We start from the raw sequence: 9,716 nt of genomic DNA, 5'->3' as shown, positions 1-9,716 counted from the left end.
TCATTTCTGTGACTTTAGCTGAGCTGTTCTAACAATGCAGGTGTGTTGATGTGTTGAATTCCCACTGCTCGAACCTACTGAAATAAACCTACTTAGAAGTTGTGACCACTTTTGATCAAACTTAATCTATCTGGAAACATGTCACATTATAGAGAGTAATGACATCTCAGCTGCAATTTCTTCCTGACTTCTGCTATTTGCAGCCGTTGAAAAGGACTGTTAATATAAGACTGCTCTAACTGAATGAACGCTAATCAGAATCTGGAATGAATAAAAAGAAACTTTAAATCAAGTATTGCAGAGACTGTTTCGCTGTTGTCGGCTGCTGTTGATGGGGTGTGTAGTGAGCGCAGCTAAGAGTTGAATGATGAAGGAAAACTGCCGCCAAGCAACACATCAGATTAAACCATGTGGGTGATGAATTTGGCCAAAGTCCTTGTGGTGCCTACTTCTCGCTGCCTCTCTGTCTCTGTTTCAGTCCCACGCCCACACAGCAAAGTTCATCAAGTCCTATCAAAGCGTTGTGCGGTCAGAGGGAACATGTTTTCTTTCCTGGATTCACCATTTTATGAGCGACGGCAATGTATTTCCCATATCTAATCCCTCTTTTTGTCATTCCTCCCTGCCTCCTTTTTCCTGTTTTCCTTCTTGAATACATCCTCCTCTGTCACTGAAGGCATAACGCTCCAAGTGTCTGGCTAATGTTTTAAATGTTCAGTTAAATACTCATACTCTGGTTAAAGTAGGTGCACTCAGGGACAAGGCATTCATTATTTACACAAGAGAAGAGACTTGGGAGGAGAATAGAGGGGAGAGGGCGCAGCAGACAACAACACATTAGTCTGATCACAGTGGGCTATTCCATCTTGTTGAGAAGCAGTGTTTCATAATGCGCCATGGTGGAATGTTTTAACAGAGCTCAGAGGAAAATGTATTGGGAATGGTTTGTGTATTTCAGGAGGTGGGCGGTTTGTGATGGATAAAGGTGAGAAGGAAATAAACACTGCAGACTTTCAAAGAAATCCCCACATTGGCTCAGACTTACAAAGCTTTTCAGAATAATAATTTCATGGATAGGATGCATATTGCATGGAGGAAACCCACTTGAAATAAATATTATGCTACAGCAGCATCACGGGTTAGGAGGTCAAAGCACAACTTCCGAAAAGTTGCAAAACTGTGCAAAGAAGTGCTAACTTTGTTGAATAAAAAATAAAAGCCTATATAAAGAAGATAGCACATGGTACACATTAACTGTTAAAATGCTGTACATACTTTTAACTTTAATGTCAGCATCATGTTGGGATAGGGGCAAGAAAAGACTGGAAAATTGTGTTATGGAAGCGAATAAACCACCCGATGTTTGGTTAGTAACACACCTGGGTATTTAATAAAAGAGACTTTCAGCTCTAGGTAAAATTGCTAAAAAGCTCATTTAGAGAATCTAGAAAAATTGCAGGCCTACACCATGTTAAAACTCAAAACTCTCCAGTGTGCTCGAGGCACAGTCAACACTGTTCAGTGCATAAAAATATAGATAAAATTCTGTCATGCAAAAGAAAAATCATAAACAAATTCCAGTTGCAGAACTTATTTAAGTCACCATCTAGCTAAGCAGGATCCTGTCATGTGATGAATCAAAATGTGAAATTCTTTTTGGAAATCTCTTCAGTATTTGTCACTTCATTCACTACTTTTCCATGACATAATCCTGTTGACATGATGATTCAATTTTTCCCCTGAAGGAAGGTTTCCCACTGAATGATCTACAAATAGCCTGCTAACCCACTGACTGAGCTTTGTGATATGGAGTTGCACGTCTTGTGATCCCCCAGAAAGAGGGAAGGGTGACAAAAGACAGTAATGGAAGCATAAACTTAAAGCAGATGAGGTATCTGAATAAGTCACAATAAGGTTGTGACTGAGAAAAAAGGCAAACACTTGCAACATTCTGCTTGTAAAACTGTTTTTCTGCTCCTTATAGTGAGAGGTTAACGGCCACATGCTTGTCCTCCACTTGTTTTCCAGACAAGTCTTGGAATTCCAATAAAAGTCATCAGATTTTTGTCTGTTCTCAGTATCCTGTGTTTGGACAGAGAAGGAGAGAACCTGCTGAGATCTCTTTCACTAACAGATGGGAACTTGTGGGTCCATTAGGCTGAGAAGCATGCTTCAGCAGGTTCAGTCAAGAATGCTGCAAAAACTATTGATTCTCTGGTGAAAAGAAAATTACAATCCAGACATGTAGTTTACAATTCTTAGGAGCTTGCCGGAAAAGACATCCTATTAATGCGATAGCATTTTGCTGAGAACTTTTACTCATTGGCAGATACTAGGCTTGAGAGATGAAAAATGATGGATGTGTTGCACATTCACCTGTGCATCCACAAACACAACAACAATGAAGTGTTTCAGATTAAGACATACACAGTTAGGTTCCCTGGCATTTTCTTTCCAGTTTTGGATGTACTTCCAGTTTGACATCCTGTACAAGACCCCAGAAGGCTTGGGTCAACCTCATGCACCAGCGCCCCTCCTTTTGGGGGATTTGGGGGTAATGAGGCAGAAACTGAGAGACTGCCTGGTAGGTAAAGGGAAAGACACAGCTGTGCAGATGACTCGCAAAGGTTGAGTATGCTTTAAACATTTAGTTTATGTTAAATATCAGAATAAATCTAAAAAGCAAACGTGATTTTATGAGCAAACCTGGACTAGACTGCAAGAACTTGCAAGGCCAAGTTCATCAGGAGGTTAAAATTAATATAAATTCATCAGCTCACACCCAAGTCTCTATAAAAACAGGCAAAAATGAAGGCTCAAAGTCAGATAAAGTTCCAATAAATGGAAAGGAGACTGACAGAACACAAAGAAAAAAACAAGATTGTCGAAAGACAAAACCTGTCGAACAGAGTTAAATTTAAGGATGATGGTGAAACTTATCCCACCTTGCAGGAAAGAAACAAAGTCAGGAAATGAAACCACAACGCAAAGAGTAAGGTTGCATTTTCTGAACCCCTGACACCAAGACACATCAAAGTCTCTCAATTGTGCTACAAAAAAATCCAAATATAATAGAGTACTGATCAAAAGTCTCCATTCACCCGTCATTTCTTTACATTTTGCTGAGAAGTGGGAAATGAGTGTAATGGTTTTTTGAAACATGCAAATACAAATAGAAATACACTATAAAATGAGTTTGAAAGTTAATATTTGGTATGACCACCTTTGCTCTTCAACTGCCTGAAATCTCTTTTACAAGCTCACTTGTAATTTCTTTTAGTAATCTTCAGGAATAGTTCTCCATGCTTACTGAGGAGCATCTGAAGAATGGCTCTTATTTGGATTTACCAGCTTTGTTTCAATCTCTGCCAGGATAATGCCATACTGCTTGAGTAATGTTGAGGTCTGGGGTCTGCCAAGGTCAATCCATGACTGATAGTATTCACTGTGTGTTTTTTCAATCTCCGTTTCTATGCTTTTACTACAGCGTCAGTGTGTTTGGGATCATTGTCCTGCTGAAAAATGAACCTGTTCCCAATCAGATGCTGTAAACCAAATCTAAAGCTGATTCAGTTGACTAAAATGTAAAGTGGATTTTGCCGTTGAAAGAATATATTTCTCTGAAGTTGGTCAGGTATAAGGATTGGACTCAAAGTGAGTAAAAAAAAATCCAGTGACCAAAGAAAAATGAAAGGCCTTCATAAAGTCTGGTGAGGTAATGGCTAACCTACCAAAGAATATGAAGATTAATGTTAAAGTTACTTCTGTAGAGCTTTTTACAGTATAAAAACATGAAGAATGCATTGCTGTAATGCTGCACAGCCAGTTAATTGCTTGAGAATGTGGGTTTGATTGTTCGTTTTTCGAGATAAAGTGGAGCTTTTTTTTATCCCTTTAACTATTGATCCCTTTAACTTTAAGGACTTTCACTGAACACATTATGTTTCAGCTTTTTTTTTTAATTTCTCCCAAAAAATTGTGCGTTAGTAGATCAACAAATAAATAAATGATCCAGTAAGCAGCAGTTTTTCTAGATGACCTTGTTGATGAGTGAGATCACATTAGAGTACCAACATTTATTCCCACAAATATATGCAAATTACAACTCAGTATGTTGTGATATGCAGGTGTGCATCTCAAAGTGCATGTAACCTTGCCATCTGTCAGCTAACAATAAGAGGATGAGACTGCATTGGGCACATGTTGACCAAAACTGGATAAGTGGAGTGGAAAAGACGGAGTCCTACAGAACATCAGTTTGCATTGCAGTTTGCTGATGGCAGGGTCACAATTTGGCAGAAACAACTTGAATTCTGGAAACCATTCTGCCTGAGGCTGACAGTAAAGTATAAGCCTTTGCTGCTGCTGGGGTTGTTTAAATATTTCATAACATATTTTAGAACTTTTGGTAAAAGCTGTTGTATGCAACTGCTTTTAAATATGACAGTATTGACCAGATATCCGGTATTATGCCTTTTTCAGATCAGTATGTTCATTAGAATAACAGATCGTTTAAAGGAGGCATCGTCTCATCACTGTGAAATTAAATGGCTTCTCCCGCACAGTCCTCAGATGTCTTCCTGGCATTGCTGCTGGAAGCCACCTGAGCTGAACTTTCATATCATTTTGTTGTCTTAGTGAAAACTTCGACACAGTCTAACTGCAATTTGTGAAATACTCACAAAATTTATTCTATTGATTTCTCTTCCTGGACACAATTTTTTTTCTCTTTTTTCATTTAAATGAACAACGTTTTTCATCAGCATGGTCTCGTATCTATTGATTAGTGTCCTTGTAAGCAAAGTTTTTCCAGCTTTAAAGTTCAAAAAGAAACCTGCATTTGAAAGTTCAAGGATCTCACACCAAAGACTGCATTTCGCTCACACGTATGTTGCATTTTCATGACTTGTTTCATAGGCAACAAAAGCTGCTCATGGCTTGGGTCAAAATGCAACAGTAGACACATTTGCAAAGCTGTTTTCCTGGTTTTCAGGGTGACCAGTTCCCTCAGAGGTATCTTGAGAACATACTTGATGTAGACAGGTAACTTGTTTCCAATGGTTTTGGAACTATTGGAAACATTAGTTTCAAAGTTTTTTGTCTGTAGCAACAACAGGACAATTCACCTCTATGAAACAGATGTACAAATACACTGCCATTATGTTGGGACATCACACTGCAGAGTAAAGTGAATTTTAAACTGTAGGCAAACTTGTTCTAAACATCGACCATATGGGCATTGGCTGCAACTGCAGGTCAAATAAGGCCTCATGTCTGGACAAATTCCTTCAATTCAGAAGCACTTCAAGCTACCTTGTTCTGTAATTTCTTTTGAAGAAAACAAAAACTTTGTCTGGCTAAAGCAGGATATGTCTTGCAAGACATGCTGATGCAGTACCCTAGAAAAACAGTTTGAGTTAAAATGCCCACAAGGAAAAACTCTAAAAACCACTATAGTGGAAATGTTTGACAGTAGCAAAAGCAGCAACTAGGTACTGGGTAACAATCTGAGTGTACAGCAGCTTGTTTGAGAATCCCTATCTTCTGTTGAAGCTCCTGCATGAGCTGCTGCTGTGAGAGAGATAATAGGTTTGTCCCTCCTCCAGGGTCCGTCTGCCTCTGGTAAAGCAGACTTGCCCATTTATGAGACAGAAGGGGGGACTGACGGGATGGAGGGATGGATGAAAAGATTGTAAAGGGGGATGCTGAAATTCTGGCCTTAGGCAATGAACAATGTCATACTGCCTTGATTCATATGCTGGCAGTCAGGAGGCAGTATTTCGTGCCTTTTTTGTGGTGGAGGTAGCAGAAATGTTGCATAAACCTGTTTAGGTTGATCGTGTGTGTGCCAACTCAGTCTAGGTTACTATAGGGTGAAGCAATTATAAACCAACATGTCTGTCTCATCATAGCTCACCTATTGCTTGTCAGTCTCAGGTGCTTGTGGTTGCACGTCAGCAGTAAAAATAACAAACAAGGCCAGCAGAATTTGATTTAATGTGGTTCAGCGTGGGAAACGTGGACCAAAGTGACTTGCAAGAGCAGCACTGGGATAATTAGAGGCGTTTGATGAAGACAGACTATGAGAAGCAGAAACAGCAGTTTAGGAGGCCAAAACCAAGCTGCAACCTGTGGGGCTGAAAAATGAAGCCAGTGCAGTTTGGAACAAAAACTAGTATGTGTTATTTAGTATGCTATAGTAGCTGTACAGGATATAAGACTTTTTTCTAATATCTCACCCTTTTAAATCCATGCATGAAGGACATTTTTGGGCACTTGGCCCAGGACAATAGTTTCGTCTTGGGCATTTGCAGACACTAAACTGGATCGCCTGAATATGTTTCTGTTCCTTCACTGGGCTGGTTTCAGTCATTATGCAAATGAACTGTTTCTAAGATTGTGGAAACCTGCAGTCAGCTGAGACTGAAGAAGTCACTTGGATGAGTGACGAAACGTTTCTCCCACAAAACGCTACATCCAGATGAACAGAATCAACTTTTGGAGATTTACTTACCTGGATAATAATAATAATAATGGATTGGATTTATATAGCGCTTTTCAAGGCAACCAAAGCGCTTTACAATGCAACTATTCATTCACTCTCGCATTCACAGACAGGTGGATGATTGAGCATGCAGCAAGACGTTTCTGTCTTTTGTGATATTTTTAATCAAATTAAGGGAAATTTGATATGGTTACTTGGACCAATAGATGGTCCAAGAAGTTTAGACTCCAATTTTGGTGAACAAAAGTGAATTTATTAGGACATTACCACTGTTGTGTGTAATACATTCCAAAGTTACTGCAATCACAATACACTTTTCTGTAATACAGTAATATAATTCATTACTATACTAAATTTAATTATTACTACTTATAATAAAACAATTATGTACAGCATTTACTTGTATTACATGACTTATCTGATTATCTACACGGTAGGCAGAAAAAAATAAAGATGATCAGACACGCTGGTTTTTTCTGCTCTTGAGCTTTTATTACTATATCTATAACATTTATTAAAGTATCTATTACTTTATGTCTTTGATGACTATTTTGAAGTTCATTAACAGTTACTTTTCAACCAGTGAAAATGGACCATGTGTATGAAAATGGTTTTCTATTTTTTTATTTTAATTGACTCCCTATGAGCAATCTGCGAAAGAGGATTGGGGCCACTGGAAAAAGGGGGAAAAAGTGGGCATGTCTTTTTTTTCTTTTCCTGTCTTCTGAGATCAAAGTCAGAATTCTCAGAAAAAAGTCAGAATTCCAACTTTAATCTCAGAATTCTGACTTTTTCCCTCAGAATTCCAACTTTAATCTCTAATCTGACTTCTGAGATTAAAGTTGGAATTCTGAGGGAAAAAGTCGTAATTCTGAGAAAAACATCAGAATTCTGACTTTTTCTTCAGAATTCCAAATTTAATCTCACAAGCAGATTAGAGATTAAAGTCAGAATTCCGAGATTGAAGTTGGAATTCTCAGAGAAAAATCAGAATTCAAACTTTAATTTTAGAATTACAACCTTAATCTCAGAATTCTGACTTTAATCTCAGAAGTCAGATTAGAGATTAAAGTTGGAATTCTGAGAAAAAAGTCAGAATTCTGAAAAAAGAGAAGTGCCCACTTTTTTTTCCAGTGGCCCTAATCCTCTTCCGTAGCAATCACTTGGTGAGAGTGGGAAGGGAAAACTTCTTTTTTAATGGGGATAATCGTCCTGCAGAACCAGGGTCAGGGAGGGGGAAAAATCTCCTGCAACTGGTTGTGGGTGAGGGGAGGGAAACAGGACAAAAGACACCCTGTGGAAGAGGGGCAAAGATGAATAATAACTAATGATTCTATGCAAAGTGGTGTATAAACACATATGGTCTAATTAACCCTCTCAGGCTCAGATTAAGTTTTTGTTGCTAATGCACAAAAGAATACCTGCAGTGGTACTTCTGAGTAACAAAAACTTATAAAATATGTATGTGGGATAATCAGGTTGTTAGCTTTCAACTGTTGCAAATCTGCAACGCCTGCCTTGAGAGGGTTAAAAACTTATGAAGTTAATTATCTGTTCAGTTCAGATTCAAAAAAGTATCATGGCAGTGGCCAAAATACTCAAACTGAGGCATCAAAACTTTACAAACTAATAGATGACATCACAGCGGTTAGGTCTGTCTGGGGAAAACTATCAAAAGTGGCAAATGGTTTGATTGGTTATTAATAAAAAAACAAATTGTTGAAAGAAAAGCTCAACTGCCTTTTTACTTGATTAAAAGTAAGATGTAATAATTCTTCTGCCCTCAGCTGAATGTCTCTATCCAGCTTATGCAGTGAGCTAAACATTAAATGGCTTCAGTAAACACTCAGGAGACCGCGTGCCATTCTTCGGAGCTTTACTGATCCTTATTTTCCTTTTTTTTGGCTGTAATAACAGAAACAGAATACAGTGTATTCACTCTCCATACAAATACACAAAGATTACATTAAATATTGTTGACTTATGTAAACAGTCACTACACAATCAAGAGATACAGAGATGGTAAGAGATACGGCTAACACCACATGCTGGTATGCTTCATGTTAGCAGGCTAAACAAAGGGCTAACAGCTAGCTTGTGCTAGTAATGTAACAAACTCGCTAAACACACAAGAAGCTCATTACTTTGCTGAACAAGGTACTAATAAGTGGGAACAATAAACCGTTTTGCCACACTTACAGATTATGCCTTTTCAAGGGCGTCAGACGCAGGAATTTACAGAGACACAGCCAAATGGACCTTCCCTGTCGAGCGCTGGGAGAAAACCACTGCTTGCGCTCTAACATGGTGCTACCCTGTCAACCCACTAGATGGCAGGCTTTGCCCAGACAAGATCAGGAATAAACATATTTTCTGACATGTTGCAACAGTTAATTACAGAACGAATGATTATGACCCGCCATATAACAAACTTATAAAAAACATGCCTTAGAAATAACAGGAGGGACAGAATACTCCCCGCCTGACGTCTGCAGGACGTCACACCAACTAAAGCTGAATCCCACTATTACAAAGGATATTAAGAGTCTTTCAGACTTAGCTCTTAGGTACCAACAAGACGACTTCACTGATGGGTCTCAGGTACACTCTACATTCGCCACTGCGGATGATCTTGACTTCAATCTTCCTTACTCTGCCATCTTGACTGGGGAAGGTCTTTGTGACTAGCCCTAGTGGCCAGTCAATCCTGTTTTCTTGTCCCTCTTTGAGCAGGACCACATCTCCAATTTGTAGATTGGGCTTTGATGCCCTCCACTTGCGACGACCCTGTAGTCCGCTGAGGTACTCTCTCCTCCATCGTCCCCAGAAGATGTTGGCTAGGTACTGTACACGTCTCCATTGCGCTCTAAACAGGTCCTGATCGTGGAACTGACCTGGTGGTACTGGGGGCGCACCAACCTTTTGTGTGAGTAGCATGGCAGGAGTGAGAATCTCAGGATGCTCTGAGTCAGCAGAAACTGTGGTAAGTGGCCTTGAGTTGACTATTGCAGTGACCTCCGACATGAATGTCACTAACACCTCATGTGTGAGCTTTGCATTTCCGTGCTGCAGCAGCATTACGTCAAGGATCCGCCGACTGACGCCAATCATGCGCTCCCAAGATCCAGCCATGTGCGATGCATGTGGAGGGTTAAATTGCCACTCACAGCTTCTGTCTCCAAGATACTTGTTGATTTTGTCATTATGACAA

This window comes from Astatotilapia calliptera, chromosome 8 (assembly GCF_964374335.1).
Source record: "Astatotilapia calliptera chromosome 8, fAstCal68.1, whole genome shotgun sequence".
NCBI lineage: Eukaryota > Metazoa > Chordata > Actinopteri > Cichliformes > Cichlidae > Astatotilapia > Astatotilapia calliptera.
This window is presented reverse-complemented; position numbering follows the sequence as displayed.